This window comes from Somniosus microcephalus, chromosome 4 (genome assembly GCF_052327205.1).
Source record: "Somniosus microcephalus isolate GS21.2 chromosome 4, FLI_Smic_1.0, whole genome shotgun sequence".
Classification (NCBI taxonomy): domain Eukaryota; kingdom Metazoa; phylum Chordata; class Chondrichthyes; order Squaliformes; family Somniosidae; genus Somniosus; species Somniosus microcephalus.
This window is the reverse complement of record NC_140990.1, coordinates 161,035,667-161,058,348: the sequence shown is the minus strand read 5'-3', so window position 1 is coordinate 161,058,348 and position 22,682 is coordinate 161,035,667. Positions and strand designations below refer to the sequence as shown.

The 22,682-nt window shown below is 48.1% G+C and overlaps 2 pseudogenes; one reads left to right on the top strand and one right to left on the bottom strand.

The window, feature by feature from the left end:
* The window catches only part of LOC147119964 (uncharacterized), a 1,277,156-nt pseudogene that overhangs the window by 873,943 nt on the left and 380,531 nt on the right, over nucleotides 1-22,682 (bottom strand).
* LOC147119965 (uncharacterized) overlaps nucleotides 17,795-22,682 on the top strand; it is a 48,312-nt pseudogene continuing 43,424 nt past the window's right edge.

Sequence of the window (22,682 nt, the reverse complement as noted above, 5' to 3'; positions counted from 1 at the left end):
ACAACCGACTGGTATTCGGGGTAGCATCAGCCCCGGCTATTTGGCAGAGGGCGATGGAACAAGTCCTGCAAGGGATCCCGGGGACCCAATCTTATTTGGACGACATCCTGGTTACAGGCGAAAATGACAGTGAACACCTTGCCAACCTGGAGCAGGTGCTCACTAGATTACAAGAATATGGGCTACGAGCCAACCGCCCCAAATGCGAGTTTTTCAGGAGACAAATCTCGTATTGTGGCCACATGATTGATGAGGAGGGGTTACATAAGTCCCCACACGAGATTGAGGCAGTAGTCAAGGCTCCAGCACCGGAAAATGTGTCGCAACTGAGGTTGTTCCTCGGGTTGGTGAACTACTACCATAAGTTCTTGCCGAATTTATCTACAATTCTGCACCCACTGAACGCCCTGCTGCAAACTGGAGTAACATGGAAATGGAGTGATGAGTGTAAGCGTGCCTTTCAGAAATGTAAATGCCTAATCACTTCAAAAGAAGTATTGGCCCACTACAATCCAACACTACCGATTCGGTTGGCATGTGATGCGTCTCCCTACGGCATTGGAGCGGTGCTGTCACACAAATTCCTTGATGGTTCAGAGAGGCCAATAGCCTTTGCATCGCGCTCGTTAACCTCAGCCGAGCGTAACTATGCCCAGATTGACAGGGAGGCCCTCAGCCTGTTGTGGGGGGTGAAGAAGTTCAATCACTATCTGCACGGGCAGAAATTCACCCTACTGACTGATCATCAGCCTCTGGTCTCCATTTTTAACCCAAAGAAGGGCATTCCAGTGATGACGGCGCAACGGCTGCAAAGATGGTCCCTTTTTCTAGGGGCACATCAATACGACATAGAGTACAAGGGTACGAAACAGCATGGAAACGCTGATGGGCTGTCGCGCCTACCGTTGCCTACGGTGGAGGAAGCGCCTGCAGTGGACCCTGTTGAGATATTCCATTCGACCATAGTCGAATGTCTACCTGTTACAAACTCAAGTATAGAGAAGGAAACCCGAAATGACCCGACACTCTCTCGGGTCTATGATTTGATGGTGAAGGGATGGCCAGCACATGGCGACTCACTGTTGCCAGCATTCTCGCCAAGGAGAGAACAGCTTTCAGTGTGCCGGGGGACCTTGATCCCGAGTGGTAATTCCACCCAAGTTGAGAGATAGAGTGCTCAATGAGCTTCATGAGGGTCATCTGGGAGGGGTAAAAATGAAGAGCCTAGCCAGGGCGTTTGTGTGGTGGCCGGGAATCGATAAAGAAATCGAGGATATGACCAAGAGATGCACAGGATGCCAGAAGGTCCAAAACGCTCCACCACAGGCCCCGCTACACCCATGGGAGTGGCCCTCATCTCCATGGCAACGGGTACACATTGATTTTGCTGGTCCATTTATGGACTCAATGTTTTTAATCGCCGTGGATGCACATTCGAAATGGCCCGAGGTCATCAAAATGTCCTCCACCGCCACGGAGAAAATTATTGCAGTCCTACGGACCATCTTCGCCAGGAATGGCTTGCCAGAACAGATTTGCTCCGACAATGGACCACAGTTTGTGTCCGAGGATTTCCGGAGGTTTTTGAGGAATAATGGGGTAAAACATTACACACCTGCCCCATATTACCCAGCCACAAATGGATTGGCTGAGAGGTTTGTTCAGACCTTTAAAAAAGCAATAAAGGCGATGTATAACGACGACATACCGCTACAACACAAGCTGGATAATTTCTTGTTTGCTTACCGGAATGCAACACATGCAGTCACCAACCAAGCTCCAGCCATAATGTTCTTCAACCGAAGGCTAAGGTGTCGCCTGGATTTGCTCAAACCAAACATAAGACGAGATGTTGAGGATAAGCAATTCCAGCACATAAATGAGAAGCCAACCAGAAGCTTCATGATAGGGCAACCAGTCTTGGCCCGCGACTACCGAACAGAAAAATGGCAGCCAGGAATGATATGCACACAGCAGGGACCACTAATGTACACAGTGGACGTTGGAGAGAGCATCGTGAGACGCCATGCTGACCAGATTCTAGAGTCACAGGAACAAGCCAAATCCATACCACGAGCATGCGCACCTGGTGATGAACCCGAAGTACAGCACGGTGGCATAGTGGTTAGCACTGTTGCCTCACAGCGCCAGGGACCCGGGTTCGAATCCGGCCTCGGGTGACTGTCTGTGTGGAGTTTGCACATTCTCCCCGTGTTTGCGTGGGTTTCCTCCGGGTGCTCTGGTTTCCTCCCACAGTCCAAAGATGTGCGGGTTAGGTTGATTGGCTATGATAAAAATTGACCCTTAGTGTTAGGGGGATTAAATATGTGGGGTTACGGGGATAGGGTGGGATATGTGTTGGTTACGGGGATCGGGTGGGATATGTGTCAGTGCAGGCTCGCTGGGCCGTAATGGCCTCTATCTGCACTGTGAGGTTTCTGTGATTCTGTGATACAGATTGCGTCTACCTAAGAATCAGTGGTATTGGAAGCTGACGAACCAACCAATGACAATGAGCCAGAATCGACTCCGCCGCAAGAACAGGATACTTGAGAAAGGCGCTATCCAGTCAGGATCAGGAAGCCTCCTCAAAGACTGAATTTATAAATGATTACTTCAGTTGATGTATATAATACAGAGAAAATTGTAATTGTAATTAGTTATTATTTAATTGTTAAATGAATGTTATGTACTGTTTATCTAAAAGGGGAGGAATTGTTGTGTATGTACCTTTAAGAGAGAACTGATTTTATACTGTAGTACCGGCAGTGACCACACCTGTATATAAAGCCGTAGCAGGCTTCTGTACTTTCAGTTTCAGCATACCCTCTGTTCAGTGAACACCTGTTATTATTGTTCTCCTGCAGTCCATGTGTTATTGATACGCGGACACTACAGAACTCAGCTGGGCAAGGATTCGATTTGTTTGTGATGTTCCCATGAGCAAATAGCCTGCTCGTAGCCGACATTCACTAAGTTCACACATTTAAGAATGGCCAACTGGGTGAAATACTGGCAGTCTGCCAGCATTTACATAACCATAGACCAGAGGAGTTAACATCTTCGAGTGAGGAGAGGAGAATGGGAGGGTCTCGGATTTATGTCGACATGCTGCCTCATATCTTTTGCTAGTATTTTAGAACACAGCCTCCTAAAACACGTGCTTTTACAGCTTCTAAATTGAATTATTCTCATATTCTTTTAACTGCTATTTTAATGTGTGAGCTACAGTTTTAACACTGCAAGATTTTTGTCACATGCATGATGTATGATTCTGAGATGAAAATCCAGAGGTGTCTGGCATAATATCATATAGTCACAGTATCACAGCGTGTCACTGATTTTGTTACAAATAAACATTGTTTAAATGTTCTGACATTCAAAAATCCACAAATTTACATTTGTGCTGCTGTTCGCAGTTCTGGGTCTTCGGCTGTGTTCAGCTTGCTGTCTACATCCAGTTTGTCACCCAGTCCTGTAGCAACCAGGCAGTAGCAGGAGAGGTGATCCAAATTATTAACTTCTAGAGTACTTCAATCTCTCCTATGGTCCTGGTGGCATAATACTCAGTTATTCCAAAGGATCCATCCACACAGTACCATTTCCTAAGTCATTCTCCTGCCTTTTCAGCATATTTAAACAAATGTTCAATCAGAACATGGTCTAAAATGAATGAAATCCTGTAAGATTACGGCAGTGACTTGGTGTAAATTGTACAAAAATTATTTAAATAAAAGATGGAATAAAAAGAAAAACAAACTATCCAAAGTCTTCAACAAAAAAGGAAGGGGAGGATTTTGGCAGAAGTATTGTATGGGAATTTGCTAAAACAGATTAAAGGGGGCATTAAAGGTGAAACTGTTGAACACAATTCTAAAATGGCTTCCAGTATCAGAAAAGTACAGCAGTATTGAGGGAGGAAGGTAGAATTTTAAAATTGAAAGTGATAGCGCATATGAAAATCATGAAATAGTTTAAAAACAAACAAATATTTTCAACCCACAGATCACCTGAAACAGGTGGCATATACCTTAGCATACTGAAGGAGTCCATGGAAGAAAATTATGGGGCACCAGCTATTGTCATGAAGGAATTGCTGGACACTGATAGCACCTATATTTAAAATGGGCAAAACTGACCCAGGCTCATTACCCTAACATCAAAAACAGGTACATGAATGGAATCTATTCTAAGAGGTAGTTTGGAAGAGTATCTGTATAGCAATAACGTACTACGAAACTGCCAGCATCAATTTAGCAAAGGACTTTCCTGCTTGATGAGATAAAGTACTGTATATGGTTTTAGATTTGCTGAAAGCATTTGTCAAAGTTTCACATGAAAGTTTTTTTTAAATTATAGATGGAACATGGTAAGAGGCTGGTCAAAAAGTAAAAAATCAGAGGGTATCCATTGAGGTACAGGGGCTGATCTTAACTGCAGCCGGCTTGCCTAACGGGGACAGTTGTGGCCTGAATAGGGTGTCCCTTGTACGCTGGTGTTCCGGTCACCACCATCTTGGTAGGGGCCTTCAGATGGATGACTACAGTACCCACCTGTTTGAGGTGGGAGACCATTTCTATTATGCAAATCAGAATCCTATGATGTACATAGAATGATACAGCACATAAGGAGGCCTTTTGGCCCATCGTGCCATTTAAGGATGGCTCTTTCAAAGAGCTGGCACAGGCACAGACAATGAACTATCCAACATAGGACCCCAATTGCAATTTTGATCCCTTACCCTACTCAGTTCCAGATCTGAACCATGCTGGATAGGGAGGTTATAGGCAGCAAGGATACATGTCTGGTCTTGCTTTTAACATAGAAACATAGAAGATAGGAGCAGGAGTAGGCCATTCGGCCCCTCGAGCCTGTTCCGCCATTTAATGAGATCATGGCTGATCATCCAAACTCAGTACCCTGTCCCTGCTTTCTCCCCATATCCCTTGATTCCTTTAGCCTTAAGAAATATATCTAACTCCTTCTTGAATATATTTAATGAATTGGCCTCAACTGCCTTCTGTGGTAGAGAATTCCACAGGTTCACTACTCTCTGGGTGAAGAAATTCCTCCTCATCTCAGTCCTAAATGGCTTTCCCCTTATCCTTAGATTGTGCCCTCTGGTTCTGGACTCCCCCGCCATCGGGAACATCCTTCCTGCATCTAGTCTGTCTAGTCCTGTTAGAATTTTATAAGTTTCAATGAGATCCCCTCTCATTCTTCTAAACTCTAGTGAATATAAGCCTAATTGACCCAATCTCTCTTCATACGTCATTCCTGCCATCCCAGGTATCAGTCTGGTGAATCTTTGCTGCACTCCCTCCATGGCAAGAACATCCGTCCTCAGATAAGGTGACCAAAACTGCACACAATACTCAAGGTGTGGTCTCACCAAGGCCCTGTACAACTGCAGCAAGACATCCTTGCTCCTGTACTCGAATCCTTTCACTATGAAGGCCGACATACCATTTGCCTTCTTAACCACTTGCTGCACCTGCATGCTTACCTTCAGAGACTGGTGCACAAGGACACCCAGGTCTCGTTGCACTTCCCCTTTCCCCAATCTATTGCCTTTCAGATAATAATCTGTCTTCCTGCTTTTGCCACCAAAGTGGAGAACCTTGCATTTATACACATTATACTGCATCTGCCATGCATCTGCCCAATCACCCAACCTGTCCAAATCATACTGGACAACAAACAAAACTTGCATTTATATAGGGCCTTTATCATTAAATAAAATATACCAAGCTACATCACAGAAGCATAATCATCCTCCAGGCTCTACAGCTGTCCCAACGACCGCTGCCGGCCCCAGCTCGGCCCCCTCCCATTCATCTCTACCCCACCCCAGCCCTGCCTGAGGGTCGTTGCCAGTGTCGCAGCGTCCAGAAATTGATATCCACTTCACCGGTGGGCTGCCTGACATGCAGCCGGCGTCTGTAGCTCGCTGGTCTAATTTAAATGAGGCTCGAGGCCTAATTTTGATCTAGCCTCAGGACAACCTGTTTCAGCACAGGAATCATTCCCTAAGCCCAGTTCACGCCAGCAGACTGGTGCTATCCAATTTCTACCTCAAAGAATGGTAATGGAAATGTGGGCCCATTAAAAACAGATGAACAATAAGAAAATGGCAGACTTGTTAAGTGAATACTTCGTTGGTTTTCCCAATAGAGAAAGAGGATAGAATACCAGCGATATAAGGGAACCCAAAAATAAGTCAAGGGGAGGAACATTTGATTTTAATATAAGTAAAAAATGGTAATAGAGAAAGTAACGGGACTTAAGATAGACACATCTGTTGGTTTCCACCCCAGGTTATAGGTTATTAAAAGAAATAGGTGAGGAAATTGCAGATGTGCTAGTCATATTTGAAAGCTCTCTCAATTCCAGAATTGTGCTTTTGGATTGGAATATTGCAATCCTTAACCTCAACATAAACTTGGTTTGCATAAGAATAAACTTGGCTTGTATTCCCTTGAGTTTAGAAGGTTGAGGGGTGATCTAATTGAGGTGTTTAAAATTATAACAGGATTCAATAGGGTAGATAGAGAAAAGCTATTTCCTCCAGTGGGGGAATCCAGAACAAGGGAGCATAACCTTAAAATTAGAGCTATGTGTTCAGGGGTGAGGTCAGGAAGCATTGCTTCACACATAGGGTAGTGGAAATCTGGAACGCTCTCCCCAAAAAGTTGTGGCTGGTGGGTTAATTGAAAATTTGAAGACTGAGCTTGACATATTTTTGTTAGGTAAGGGTAGCAAGGGATATGGATCAAAGGCGGGTAAACGGAGTTGAGGTACGGATCAGCCATGATCTGATTGAATGGCGGAGCAGGTTCGAGGGGCTGAATGGCCGAGTTCCGTTCCTATGTTTTTTAGACGATAGAAATAATATTCTTCAAAAGACTCCAAGGAGAAAGTAACATTTCAGCGGAGTTTCAACACTTACAGTAACAATAAGTCCAGGAACTCATAGAGTTGAATGCGACCCTTCACTGTGTACGTACTTTTCCAATGTTTGATTCTGTGCATAAGTTTCTCTGGAGCTACCACTCGAGAGCACATCTGAAATGAGAAGGTTGATGATTTGTAGCTTCCACAATTAATAAAGAAGAAAGGCCTGGGACCTACCAGTGTTTTTTATTACAGTTATAATCTAGAGATTTATATCTCTTACTGATTAGGCTTATTATTGAGAAATACTTCAATATTCTGTTCATAGTCCTCAGCTCCCTCAAATTTTTATCTTCACTCTGGCTTCATGAACTGTGGTTAAAATTGTCATTAACAACTCTACCTGTTATTCCTAGGTCGGTGTCATAAATTATGAATCAACCAACCTCTGCACATTTGGCTAGATTCTGAAGTAATATCAATAAAAAGATGTAAAGTAACTTTCAAGAGCGAATTAACTTACAATTCAGTGCCCCTTTTTTAACTCTTTTAGCTTGTTTGTGTTGTGTATTGCTAAAATAAAATGAGTTAAACTGAAGTACCTGTGATAATGGGGTCGATCTTGACTTGATAGCGTTAAATGGGTGATAGTAAATCAGGAGACCTTTTTACATCTCTCCCGATTTTTATTTCCATTAATTTCACCTGTTTTACACTATTGCACAAAGTCAAGATCTACCCCAAAGATTTAAGGGACAATTTGAATCACCCAGCCTGGCAGGAATGGTGCGGGCATAATGTAGAAATTTCTTCACAGTACTTACCACCCTGTTTCTGATACTATCCGTACAACCACCACATAATCATGCACTTATTCTTAGGCGGCCGAAGCGCCCATCAGAGACAGGCCTTGTGAATGTGTGCAAATCAGGATCTTATTAGGATCTTATTAGGACACCGATGCAATTTTAACGTGAAATTGTGTAAGTCCTGCCCAGCACCCAACCCATTAGTAATTCGTGCCGGGTTGGTCTCTCAGGGCCATTGGAAGTGTAAGATTCTCAAAATTAACAGATCCCCCAAAACGAAGGAAAACCCTATTAAAAATGACTTTGGACCCTTGCTAAAACTTCAGGAGTGATAAAAGGGCATGTTGGGCCTAACAAGGAGATGCAAGGTCAGAAAACAGACTTGGCATTTTTAAAAGGACATGTTCAGGCATGTTTGGGAAAAGGCTGTTGCAGAATTTGGGATCTACCTCTGCAGTAGACAGTTTGAGTATTCGATACAGTCAAACTGTCTGGGGGAACTATAAATGTCACTCAACCCCTATCAAGAAATTTACATGCTAACAATAGACCCACGGAAGAACAGCCTCACAGGACCCATCCAAAAACATGCATAAAACAAATAATTTCAACAACCTACAAAGAACCTCAGGCCCCACGAGAAACTCAAAGCTTGAGGACAATTCATTACAATTAGATAAGAGCTCAACAGCTCAGGAAACCATCCCGAAACCACTTCTCACATTTTTAAGCTGCTTCAACAACTCAGGAAGCCATCTCGAAACCGCTTAAACAACTTAAACAACTCAATGTTAACGAGCTCGCCAAAATCTAGCAATAAACCTAAACTGATTCGGCGCGAAGATTAGCAGGCCTCGATTAGTATAATTGGGGGCCTGTTCAACAGTTAAGAAGTACAGTACAGTTCGATCGAAGAAGAAGAAACAAGTTCAAGAAGAGCCATCGTCGAGCAACATCAAGGTCAAGGAGCAAGCATCTCGAAACAGTTCTCTCTCTCTCGAAGAAGAAGAAGAAGTAACACACCAACGTACACCTCGCGGCACCAAGGGCCCCACGAAACAACCAACCGAATATTACCTTCAGCCAACCGGGTAATATTGGGCCACCGGGACCAACGAAAAACCAACTCAGAAGAAACCGAAGATCTGCAAGTTTTTCCACTCTACAAACTATCCTGACTTACCCCTGGGTAAGATTTTATTCAAAAGACTCTGGCCTAGAAATTGAGTTTGCGCTGCGCCGGGGCTTAACGCCGGAAATTTAGCGCCGGTGCTAAGTCGCGCTGTGCGCGCCAAAAATTCAGTAGCGCCGCGCCCAAACGGCTGCCGGCGCTACTGAAGGCTGTTTGCGCCTGAAAACTGGCGCTACGCGCCGCATTGCGGCGCTATTCCGGTGCTGCGGCGCCCGATGCGGTGCAGCAGGCTCGGGAAGTGCAGGCCTCCTCCTTCAGTTAAGGAGGAGCTGCCTGCACCCGCCCGCTGGCCGGTTAAATCGCCACAAAAATGAGCCCGGCACCTCGGGGAAGTGCCGGGCTCGCAGCCGAGAAGCATCTGTTCCGCGGGGGGGGGGTGGGGGAGTCCGGGGAGGGAGGTGCGGGCAGGCGGCCGGCGGGAAAGCGGCCGGCCGCCGCTCCACCTTTATGCGCCGGCGCAAAGTCGTGTAAGACTCTGTTGCCAGAGTCTTAGTTGCGGCTGCCACGGGCGAGGCGGCCGCAACTGAATTTCGGCGCTGGGGCCCGTCACCACGGCAACCGGGACGCTGCGCACACCGATGACGTCATCGGTGCCGGCGCAGCGCTACCGGTGTAACGCCGATGTTGGGCCCTAGTCAATTTCAAAACCGGCTGTAAGTCCAGCGCAATGCCCTCTAGCGCCGCAAAATGGGCGCTAAGCCCACTCAATTTCTAGGCCTCTAAGTCCTATTTCTAATCAAAGGAAATTGGGTACTCACCTGATAGATCCAATACGCACCCTACCGCATCAGCGGACTCGCAAAGACTGACCAGATACGCAGATGAAGTCCTCTACCGCTTCCAGGGTACAGCAGGCCCCAACCAACACATCTAGTGACCCCGAAATCGCGAACCAGCTCAACTGTCAAGGAGTCGTTTTGGTGAGCATTATCCCTGGTCCTTCAGAGCCTAACTTAGCTAGTAAGGTGGGATTGGGAGGGGTGAGATATTTGTCTACTGTAATTTTCCCTCGTGTATGTTGAAGTGTTTCCCCATTTTATCAGAGTGTTATTATTGTGTTGTATTTTCTTTCTCAAATAAAGATCAAAGTTCTTGCACCAAAAGCCAGTTGTCTGCTGCACTTTTATCACAACCCCGAAATAAGTCCAAGGTCTAGAACCAAGGGAGTGGGAGCGATTCGAACCGCTCATAAGTCAGAGGTGAAGCTGACCCCACACACCACCCCTACATAATGGTGACGGTGGCAGGACCTTGGCAAAAGGGATGTGATGCAGTAAGCACGGTTTTTGAGGAGAGAACGAAGTTGGAAGAGAAGATTTCCTCTTATCTATTTGAGAAGGTAAATATCACCAAGAAATGGGTGCTCAGTCTGTTGCGCGCTGAGCGTCCCATGGACACTGCAGCTAAATGGACTGCGAGCAAAGATCATAAAAAGTCGGTGGAGAAGGCCATCTGGTTAGTCTGCTCCCGCCGACAGATCCAGCTTTTAGATAAGCGCATTGAGGCACTAACAGAAGAGCTGCGGGAATCAGCTCAGCTGTCTCAAGCAAGGGTTCTAGCAGGGGAAGGATTATTGGAGGAATTAAACGCCCAAAACCAGGAAAAGATGCAGATAGTGGAAAAGCATAGGAACAGGCAGGAATACTTTCGGTGTCAGGTCACCGAGGCAAAAAGTAACGAACTAATGTTACGAGAAGAGAACGCCCGCCTTGCCAGGCAAGTAAAAGAGCAGGAGGAGAGGTTGAGAGACATACAGGCAGCTTATAAGATAGCAAGTACTAGGGATTTTGAAGCGGGAGATCATGGCCCCTGTCAGAAGCAGATCGATAGTTTAAACCTTGCTCTGTCCAGGGCAAAAGGCATGTTGTGTCTAATAAGCCCGGGTGCGGCCCGGGTGGACCTGGAAATAGAAGGGGAAACTGTTTAGACGTCACTTGTGGCGCCGGGGAACAACCCGGTTGGGCAGCAGGAGGGGCGGGCAATTTGTGAGGCTGGCAGGGAGAGCACACCACCACCACCTGTGGCGCTGGGTTTTAACTCGGTTTGGCAGCAGGGAGGGGTGGGCGAGCCAAAGCAGGAAAGGTCGGAGCCGGGGCCGATGTGCCCGGTCCGGCAGCAAATGTTTGGCCCGCCCGGCGGTGGTGGGGGTCAGGGACCCCTGGAAAGCCAATTCGTGGTTCCCCATGGTACTCAACAGCTTAGGACTATGATAAGCCACCTGAACAAACTCACCCAAAAGGGAGACCCCTCGGTCCACTTCATGGAAGTGGAACAGGCAGCAGGCATCAACAAGTGTGATGAATCTGAGATGGCCAAAATGCTCCTTTTCTCCCTGGATGGCAAATAGTACCAGTCCCTCTCTGCGGAGAGCAAGAAAGGGCAAGGGGGGTACGCTGCCATCCAGGAGGAAGTTCTGGAGACCATGGGTATGAACGATGGTAGTCCTTTCTCCTGGGTGGAGAAGACAACACAGTTAGCAGGGGAGACCCCACAGGCTTTCGCAGACAGGCTGTGGCCTGCGTACAGGAGTGCCTGTAATGGGGACCTCAACCGGCCTCACCTGAGCCAGGACGAGCTGGCCCACTGGCTCCGAAGCCTGGTGGCAAACAGCTTGCCGCGGATCAGAGCCAAGGCTGAGCTGTGGTTTGACCCAAAAGGCCCCCAGGTCACCGAGGAGACAGTGGTCAGACAACTGACCCTGGCTTACCGCAATGGTAGAGGGGTGGAAGAACACCCACCAAAAGGAAAGGTTCATGAAATGAAACCCAGCCAGAATAAGAAAGAATGGCACCAGGAAGGGGGTAACCCTTCCGATACGAAGCGTAACTGCTTCGGGTGCGGGAAGAATGGGCATTGGAGAAGGGACTGTAGGAATCCGTGGAAGGATAACGTAGGAAAGAACTCCCCAGCTCCTGCCCCAAAAACAGAAACACCGACCTCTCCCCCCACGCTTGATTGAAAAGTAGCTTCGCTCCGAGTTTTATTAAATGGCCCAGGGAAGGTATCCACCGCCACTGGTGTTTTAACCCCATCTGCTCCACCCAACCTAGACTTATGACTGGAGCCAGCGCAGCCTGTCTACCTGAATCCCCTTGAGCATGATGCATGGAAGAGGCCGCTTGTTAAGGTGGAGGTGGAAAAGGTGAAAGGGACCTATCTGTTAGGCACGGGAGCATCAAGCACCATAGTCTATTCAGATAACCCCACCGCCTCACCTCTGTCTAACGGGGTCCCGTACAGCTTAGTGGGGTTTACAGGTAACGAGCAGGCTGGCTCATTCTCCATCCCACTGTCCATTCATTTAGGAGCACTCCACACCAAGTGGACCTGTGTTTTAATGAAGTGGGAGCAGGAAGGGAAAGGGATCCTGGGGGCTGATTTTATCATAGGCCGCAGGATTCTAGTGGATCTTAGGAACCACTGTCTATGGGGAGCATGCACCGGCAAGGAAAATGAAGTGGCAGTTATCCCAGAGAAACAGGGCAAGGGGACCTTGTGCACCTTAAAACCAAAGGAGGGTTACGACCTCGAACTGATGGTCAGTAACACTCCGATGGAATACCAGGCATTTGTGCGAGCACACCTCACCACATTTGCCACTCATAAACACGATTGTGGGAGGGTAAACAGGGTCGAGGTTAGTGTGAACGGGGACCCCATGACCCGACCACAAAAGCAATACAATTTCCCCAAGGAGGCGGAGGCAGACATGGAAATGGCCATGACCTCTCTGGTCAAACAGGGGGCATTGAGACCAACAGCCACCCATGTAAACTCTCCACTGTGGCCGGTTAGAAAACCGGACAACTCCTGGAGGGCCACAGTGGACTATCAGGTACTGAACCGTAACATCCCCGTCTGTGCACCCACGGTCGCAGCTGTCGCCGACCTCATTGGAAGTATCCCAGCCTCTGCAACCACCTTCACGGTGCTGGATATTTCCAATGGGTTTTGGTCCATCCCTCTGCAGAGAGGACCAGTACGGTGGAATAGTGGTTAGCACTGTTGCCTCACAGCGCCAGGGACCCGGGTTCGAATCCGGCCTCGGGTGACTGTCTGTGTGGAGTTTGCACATTCTCCCCGTGTTTGCGTGGGTTTCCTCCGGGTGCTCCGGTTTCCTCCCACAGTCCAAAGATGTGCGGGTTAGGTTGATTGGCTATGATAAAATTGACCCTTAGTGTTAGGGGGATTAAATACGTGGGGTTACGGGGATAGGGTGGGATATGTGTTGGTGTAGGGGTTACGGGGATCGGGTGGGATATGTGTCGGTGCAGGCTCGATGGGCCGAAATGGCCTCTATCTGCACTGTGGGGTTTCTGTGTGTGAAGTTCGCCTTCACTTTCACTGGAACTGCCTACCTCAGGGTTTCCACAACAGCCCCAGCATTTTTCACCAATGCATGGCTAATTGTTTAAAGGGCTTCAGCCGGCCCCGACAGTTAGTACATTATGTGGATGACCTGCTCCTATTCACCGATGAAGGAGAGGAACACGGTCCACTACTGGCTGAACTGCTGGAGCTGCTCAGGCAAGAGGGTTTTAAAGTAAACCAGATCGGCCAACAGGAAGTAAAATTCCTAGGGCTGACTGTACGCGCAGAGGAAAGGGCCATCGACAGAGCTAGAAGGAAAGCAGTGCAGGAGTTACCAGCCCCCAACACAGTTACAGGAGTGAGATCTTTTCTAGGGCTAACTGGGTACTGCAGAGATTTCATTGAGGATTACGCAGCCACAGCAGCCCCTCTACTCCGACTCCTACACAAGGGAGTGGAGTGGATTTGGGATGAGGGTTGCGAGGCAGCATTCATAAAACTCAAACAAGCTCTGCAGGCCGCGTCAGCACTAGGGGCTATTGATGGGGGAAAAGAGTTTTTCCTGGAGGTAGCAGCCAGTGGGGACAGTCTGAGTGCAGTGCTGCTCCAAGAGCGGCACGGCCAGCTGAGACCAGTGGTTTACTCCTCCAGGATACTCACAGATGTGGAGAAGGGCTGTTCCAACTGTGAGGGGCACCTCCTCGCCACTCACTGGGCTGTGAAAAGATCATTGATCTTCACAGGTACCGCACCCATCACCTTCCTCACCCATCACACGCCCACCTAGATGCTCCTAGATGGGAGCATTAAAGATGGGACAGTGAGCAGTGCCCGCATTGCTCGTTGGACCCTGCTTCTCTCCCAGATGGACCTAAAGGTGAAAGGTCTCTGCGAGCCAAAGCTCACGGCCAACATGATTTATCCAGGGACAGCCCACCGGTGTTCCATTGAAGGGGTATGGGAAATCAACATAGGTTTTCGGGCCGGGATACACCCCACAGGCCGCGAAATCTATGTTGACGGTTCGAGCACAGTATCTGCTGGCAAGCAACTCACAGGGTGTGGAGTTTATGACCCAGGGGCGGACATTGCCCTGGCAATTAAACTCCCCAGCACCATGAGCGCCCAGCAAGCTGAACTGTCTGCGGTAGTGTACGTGGTTACACACCCCGAGAAATTCCCTACCCTGTACACGATTTGCTCGGACAGCATGTTCACATGCAATTCGTGTATGGAATACCTGGCCATCTGGTCCCGTCGCGGATATACCTCCGCTGACGGGAGACCCCTGGCAATTAAGCCTCTGCTGGAGAAAATCATGGCAGCCGTGGGGGAGGAAGAAAAGGTCTATATCCATAAATAAAGTTAAAGCCCATTCAAAGACAGAGCCCATGTGAGAGGGCAACCAAAAGGCAGACGAATTGGCCAAGCAGAGGGCCAGGGAAGGAAAGTTCTGGGATCCCTATCAAAAAGGTTCTGTAGCCGCAATCCGGGACAAGGGAGGCACACAGGGGGTAGCTTTGGTTCCGGACTTAAAGCAGGCCCAAGCCCAGGATCCCATCCTCATAGCCGTCCTGAACGCGCTCACAAAAGGGGAAAAGGTAGAGGGCCCGAACGGCACAGCAGCCATCACCGTTAAGGAAGGCATGCTGTTCAGGAGTTAGCAGTGGGTAGTGCCGCAGCAGCACCAAAGGGAATTCCTCCAACTGGCCCATTAGGGTCCAGGAGCAGGGCATCCCAGGCCTGAGACCACCTGGCAACAGGTGGAACAGGCAGGATGATGGCCAGGACTGAGGGAACATGTCCGCGAGTTTTGTGTCAGCTGTCTGGTGTGTGCTGCTAATAACCCTGACCCCCAGAAAAGGAAGGTATCTTTGGGACACATTAGGAGGGTAGAGGGACCATGGCAGTCAATCCAGATCGATTACATCAGGCCCCTACCCACCGCCCAGGGAGGCTACAAATGCTGCCTAGTCCTGGTGGATGTGTTTTCAAAGTGGGTGGAAGCTTTTCCCTGCCGAACAGCTACCGCATTGGGTACAGCTACGATCCTGGTCAGGGAAGTGTTCTCACGATGGGGACTACCGCAGTATGTGGAGTCCGACCAAGGAAGTCACTTTACCGGGCAGGTCACGCAAGAGACCCTCATGGTACTTGGCATTGAGGGGAAATGGCACGTTGCCTACAACCCGCAGTCATCGGATCCTGTGGAGCGTCTAAACCGTACCATCAAAGAAAGGCTGCGTAAGGAGACGGGAGACTCACCCAAGAAGTGGGTAGAAGTTTTACCGTTGGTCCTAATGGGGATCCGAGCCAGCCAGTCAAAAAGCACGGGGTATTCCCCACATGAGCTCATGACTGGTAGGGTTATGCGGACCCCCACCCATTTGCTAGCCCCGGTGCTCACGGAAGGTCAGCTCAGAGAGGTGAACCGGGACAGCTTCGTCAGGAATCTGTTTGAACACCTTAAGCAGATTCACTGGCAGGCTGTTAGCAACATGGGAAAACAGCACCGGAGTAACCGATTGCTGCTAGAACCCAACAGGCACCACGAGTGGGAGATAGGGGATTACGTCATGGTGAGGAACTTTGCCCGGTTAGGGAGTTTTGAACCATTGTACATGGGGCCGTATAGCATTGTAGACAAGGCCAGCCCCATGGTCTATACCTTAAGATGCCCCGCCGCACAAAGTGGTTCCACATTAATCAATGTAAACTGTTTAAACCCGAGAAAGGCCAGCAAGGGTGAACTGCACTAAAGATAGAGGTCCTCAGCCAACAGCTGTGGCAGACTCACAGACCGCACCGGTGGGGGCAGTGGCTTGTGTCACTGGAGGGGCCATCCCACCTATATTTGGGACTCGGACACACCCCCAGTAACCGGAGCCTTAAGAAGGTCTCCTCGCATACCACAGCCTAAACTACCATGGTCACCTGTGTACCAGTTTAAACGGTTCTGCCCCGGAGGGGTCGCAACCCGAAAAGGAGTGCCCAAGGTCAGAGATCAATCTAAGGACAGGGATCCCCAGCATGCAGCCTCCAACGGTGAGGGACTCACACGAGAGGTAGCATTGGGCAAGGAAAGCAAGAGGGATCCCCAGCCTGCAGCCTCAGGCTGCCGGGAACCTACAGGACAGGACAGGGACTCGGCAGCCACACAGAAGGGGGTAGTGTGCTGCAGCACAGGAGGGCACATTCCCCCGATCATCTGGGATTCAGGGAAACTCCCAGTTGTTTTAAGAAGGACTCTTCAGGTCCGGTGGCACAGGCCACCTTACGACCAGGCGTACAAGCTGCCCAGAGGCCACAGAAGACAGAGGCCAAACAGGAATTAGCCTGGTCGTCCAGAGACGGGCGACAGATGTACATAGCCTCTCTGATGAATTTTAAGTGTGTTTTATTGTTTTGATAGTTTTAGGTTTACTATTGGTTAATTAGTTATGATAAGTTTAAGTTTTCGAGACTCGATCACTTGTCAAGCCAGAGAACCTTCTCGGGACATGGCTACCTGTTTTATGTGTCCCTACAGAGAGGAAATCAGCATGAGAAAGGTTCTACTCCTGCTCGCCCTGGTAGGGGTGAGCATCGGTGACCGAGGTGACGTGGCGGACTCCCACATGTATGGGTGCTCGGGAGAGAGAGCACCGATCGTTACCGCTGGAGGTGGCGAACTGGGTGTGGAGGAGCTCGCTATTTACTTCCATGAGGGAAGGTGGCTGTTGTGTCCGTGTGTTAATAGAGACACTGAAGACAGGAGTTGGTTTCACAGGTGTTTACTGAACAAAGTCTGGAGGGGAACTAACTGATACAACACAATATACAGGCTTATATAGCCCGAGTGGCCATTACCGGCATTACAGTTCACAGGGGGCTCTTAAAGGCACATACACTACAGTGGCCAGGGTGGCTGGGGTTTAACTCGACACAATACTCCAGCCAGACCGGGTTCACCTACGGGGAGGCCTCCATCACGTGCCCCAGGGTATAGGTCGTGGCCACACGGATCAGTGTCACAGAGGGGAAACGTGTGTGCCTCACATGTAAAGGACAGATTCCTCTGGATAGGTGGTGGTGGCTCAGGAAGCTGAGCAGGGACATAGAGGACCATACAGCCAACTGGGAACGACACCCACCGGACGATCACAGGGACCCATGGGGGAGTGAGTGCGTGTTGGGATAAGTGGCGGGAGTCGGAACAGGAAATCTATATCTGCATGTGGGGATCAGAGAGAGCCAGCCCCACAGTCATATCCATCATCTGCTCCAGACAATGGCAAGATGCCGGGAAGGGGATGGGGTGGGATTCTAGCCTGCATGCGTGCGAGGTCCCACACTCCCCGATCCCAGTCAATGCCACCGAACTCGTAGCACGGACCCGAAAGCCCCTGCCCACGACCCCAACCTCACGGACTGTAATTGAGAGGTGTCCTACCACCACCAAGGGACCAGGGAATGGGTTAGTGCTAGTGCCGACCGAAAACGGTACTATACCAGGGGGTACACTATGCAGTAGCTTCAATGATCCTAAACCTTACCGAAGTACACTTACCTGAATGGTGCCCTAAGGAGACAGGCCCTACTAAAGGAAATGTTTAGGAAATTTTACGAATTTGACTTTGCCAACGTAGACAAAGCAGAGCTATACACTTTACGGGCTGAGCATACTATGGACCCGGGAAGACAAAGAAGGGGAACCTGGAACGATATTTTTATCACTTATAATACAGGATCTTCTGTAATAAACAGCTTGGACGACATAGAGCTGCAAACACAGATAAATGGCTTAAAAACCCAATTATGAAAGATCCTAACAGAGGAGAACACAGTGGTAGGCTCAGAGCTACACGAGGACCAAGCCATGATGGTCCATTTAAAAGAAATCATTGCTGAGCTCGAGAGACACGCTAAAACAGTAAATGCACTCATACGGGAGGACAGGAATGCTTCAGATCAGGCTGCACAGAATGAGGTGTGTGTGCTATACAGGGCATGGTTGCTGGGTGAGGGCCGCAGCAACCTAGAGGATTTAAAACAATGTTTAGTCCCCTCCTGGATTAGCAACAAGCACCTCGCAGCCCTCCACCCGTTTAGTAATTCGCTGAGCCCATGTCAGCTCCACCTAGCCTCTGAAGCCTACCCTGTCCCAGTGGATTGTGGACATTCCAATCACACTATCATGGGGATAGTAGTGAGGATGCCGGTCATGGGTGGTACAGCCCAACCCGCACCGGCATACAGGGTGGAGAACATTGGAGTCATTCAAGGGGGTGCACACATCTGTTTTGCAGTGGTCCCACCTTATGTCATAAAGTGGGAGCACGCTATGACAGGTACAGACCTCTTCGGGTGCCGGAGCTGGGGTGCACACATAATACTGTGTTCCCAGCACTTGAACGCCTATTCTAGACCACAGTGCGGGTTTAAAGTTGCTGGCGCACAACTTGTGAACTGTACCATGGAGGTAATGGCACAAGACCATGTTCCCCCACAGGTAGCATTCATAGGAGGTGGGACATATTGTGTCACCACAAGTGCGCCCCACTACCAGCATGGACAGCACATCTGGTGTCCGGTAAGTGACAGCAGTTTCTGCTTTATACCCGAGGCAGAAGTTCAAGTGGCCCAGGAACGGATTGTCCCCATTCCTGAACCCTCCACTGTTCACCTCACTGTAACTGAAAACATCACCAACCTGCAAAACTATGTCGCACATTTTGGCTATGAAATTCCCCCTCTACCCAAACATCTTGCCGCCCTACTAAAAGCAGATGTTATATCACAAAAACATTTCTACACACTAGAACAGAAGACAGTCGAGATAAGGGCCAAGATCTTGGATATCGTAGTTCCACCCTGGTGGGATATTTTTGAAAATATAGAGGTCCCTTCTTGGATCAGAATGACTTCCCACATTTTAGTAGTCTGCCAGCTCAGTATAGTTTTCTACTTACTATGCACAAAGTGCAAGGGGAGGGAGAGAATGCTCTGATCCCAACATGAGAGAACATGGGACAAGCATCAAAATAAAGTCTATGACCAGGTATGAGATGAGCCTTAATCGTTATTAAAAATAAAGATTGTGACCGTGTATTTTTCTTTTCTATGTATGTACCATATTTTTTTTCCTTCCAAGTGGTTCAGGGGTGTTGGATATGAATGTAACCAAATTTTATGTATTGGAACACTACACCTAAAGGGGAATATGTGTTTTTGGGTTTTAGATAGGTAAAATACAGGGGAAGGTTGGTTCTCAGGGATCAGGAATTTTGCTCACTAGCGAGTAAGGTATCACAGGGTGGACTGTAAGGTTCTCAAAATTAACAGATCCCCAAAACGAAGGAAAACCCTATTAAAAATGACTTTGGACCCTTGCTAAAACTTCAGGAGTGATAAAAGGGCATGTTGGGCCTAACAAGGAGATTCAAGGTCAGAAAACATACTTGGCATTTTTAAAAGGACATGTTCAGGCATGTTTGGGAAAAGGCTGTTGCAGAATTTGGGATCTACCTCTGCAGTAGACAGTTTGAGTATTCAAGATAGTCAAACTGTCTGGGGGAACTATAAATGTCATTCAGCCCCTATCAAGAAATTTACATGCTAACAATAGACCCACGGAAGAACAGCCTCACAGGACCCATCCAAAAACATCCTACTGAACTCCACAAATAAACTCAAAAGCCTGCACATCTGCCAATGCACTTTATTATGTTTATGTTAATGTATTACAAGCCAAATGAATGTTGAATGTTTAAATGTCTTAATCTGAATGTACACTCTCGGGAGCCGCAAGCCTACATTTCGTTGTACTGCACTTGTGCACTAACAATGACAATAAAGTTGATTATGATTATGATTATGATTAAAACAAATAATTTCACCAACCTACAAAGAATCTCAGGCCCCACAGGAAACTCAAAGCTTGAGGACAATTCACTACAATTAGATAAGAGCTCAACAGCTCAGGTAAACCATCCTGAAACCACTTCTCACATTTTTAAACTACTTCAACAACTCAGGAAGCCATCTCGAAACCGCTTAATTTACACAACTCAATGTTAACGAGCTCGCCAAAATCTAACAATAAACCTAAACTGATTTGGCACGTAGATTAGCAGGCCTCGATTAGTATAATTGGGGGCCTGTTCAACAGTTAAGAAGTACAGTACAGTTCGATCGAAAAAGAAGACACAAGTTCAAGAAGCGCCATCGTCGAGCAACATCAAGGTCAAGGAGCGAGCATCTCGAAGCAGTTCTCTCTCTCGAAGAAGAAGAAAAGTAACACACCAATGAACACCTTGCAGCACCAAGGGCCCCACGAAACAACCAACCGAATATTACCTTCAGCCAACCGCGATCAACGAAAAACCAACTCGGAAGAAACCGAAGATCCGCATATTTTTCCACTCTACAAACTATCCTGACTTACCCCATGGTAAGATTTTATTCAGAAGACTCTAAGCCCTATTTCTAACCAAAGGAAATTGGGTACTCACCTGATAGATCCAATACTCACCCTACCGGATCAGTGGTCTCGCGAAGACTGACCAGATACGCAGGTGAAGTCCTCTACCGCGTCCAGGGTACAGCAGGCCCCAACCAACGCATCTAGCGAACCCCGAAATCGCGAGCCTGCTCAACTGTCAAGGAGTCGTTTTGGTGAGCATTATCCCTGGTCCTTCAGAGCCTAACTTATCTAGTAAGGTGGGATTGGGAGGGGTGAGATATTTGTCTACTGTAATTTTCCCTCCTGTATGTCGAAGTGTTTCCCCATTTTTACAGCGTGGTATTATTGTGTTGTATTTTCTTTCTCAAATAAAGATCAAAGTTCTTGCACCAAAAATCAGTTGTCTGCTGCACTTTTATCACAACCCCCAAATAAGTCCAAGGTCTAGAACCAAGGGAGTGGGAGTGATTCGAACCGCTCATAAGTCACAGGTGAAGCTGACCCCACACACCACCCCCTACAGAAGCACCAATTAAAGGGAGACTCGGCTGCAGTCAATTGCATCATAAGGATCTATGTGCTGTTTGAATTGCTAGGAGAGTTTCCAGCTTCCAGATTGCTTCTTTCTGAGATTTTTTGCTTTACCTACCCTGATTAAGCTCTCAAAGATTATCATGGGTGCCATTAGAGCCACTTAGATTTGGATGGAGGAAGAGGTGGAGGAGGAGGTGGTGCAAGAGGAGCAGCAGCAGCAGCTTCAGCAACCAGTAGGAGCAGCAGGTGGGCCTAGTAGTAGACAGCAGGTGAATGGGGGTTGCCGGTGGAAGGTCATACCCAGCATACAGGGTCAAGTGAGTAGTCAAGAAACTACACTGCAAACTAAGTTACCTAATTACAAATTTAAGTAAATTTAATTAAATACAACACGGTCATATAGGGATGGCAGTGCAGGTGGTGTGTCGTAACTGCAGAATGTGGGAGTTTGTGGAGAGCATTGTGATCCTGGACAACCACGTTTGCAGTAAGTGCCTGCATCTCAAGTAACTTCAGATCAGAGTTTTTGTGCTAGAGTCTGAGTTGCAGACATTTTGAGCTGGAGTCTGAGGGGCATCAGGGATGGGGAGAGTTACCTGGACACTTTCATCCAGGAGGCAATCACACCCCTTAGGTCTGGTAGTGATACAGGTCTGGTTAGTGGTCAGGGACAGGAGGGTGTGACTGCAAATCAGGCAGGTAAGGAGGCCCCAGGTGCAGTGCTGGAGGAGCCTCAGGCCGGTGTCGGGAGCGGAGAGAGCGGCGGTACAGTGAGTATTTAAACTCACTTTCGCGGGCTTTTTTGCAGAGGTCAGTGTCGGGAGCAGAGAGCGCGGCGGTACAGTGAGTATTTAAACTCACTTTCGCGGGCTTTTTTACAGAGGCCGGTGTCGGGAGTGGAGAGAGCGGCGGTACAGTGAGTATTTAAACACACTTTCGCGGGCTTTTTCAGAGGCTTACCAATCTTGCAGACCGGCGGTGGCGTTCCAGAGCCACGTCACGATTCAAAAAGTGACGCAGGCAAGAGGAAGCAGCTGATTGGGTGAGTACGGCCAGGTGAGTATTTATACTAATCTATAGTTTGACAGTTAAGGTTAATAATTTATAAAGTTTAGAAGGTCTTAATTGTTGTGGTTATAGTTTCGAAGGTCTCTGTTGTGTAGCGGGGAGTGCTAGTATACAAGGGCCCTTGAGTATATCATTTAATTGTAGTGTAATTAGTGGTATTGATTTGAGTTAATTTAATTTAAATTTGTAATGTATACAACATTGAAGGGACTACTTTGTTTTGCGGATGTACATCCTTAGTTGCGAGCGTATATGACAGACGCATATCGATTTATATAGTCAGTGCCGAAGTTCCAGTTAACCAGTAAAGATCACTTGAAGTTACTCTCAGTCTCTGCCGCTTTATTATTTTATGTAGTTGTGTATAGCGGTACAAACACAACAAATTGGCGACGAGAATGATGAACCTACGTCTTCCTATTCTGGCATT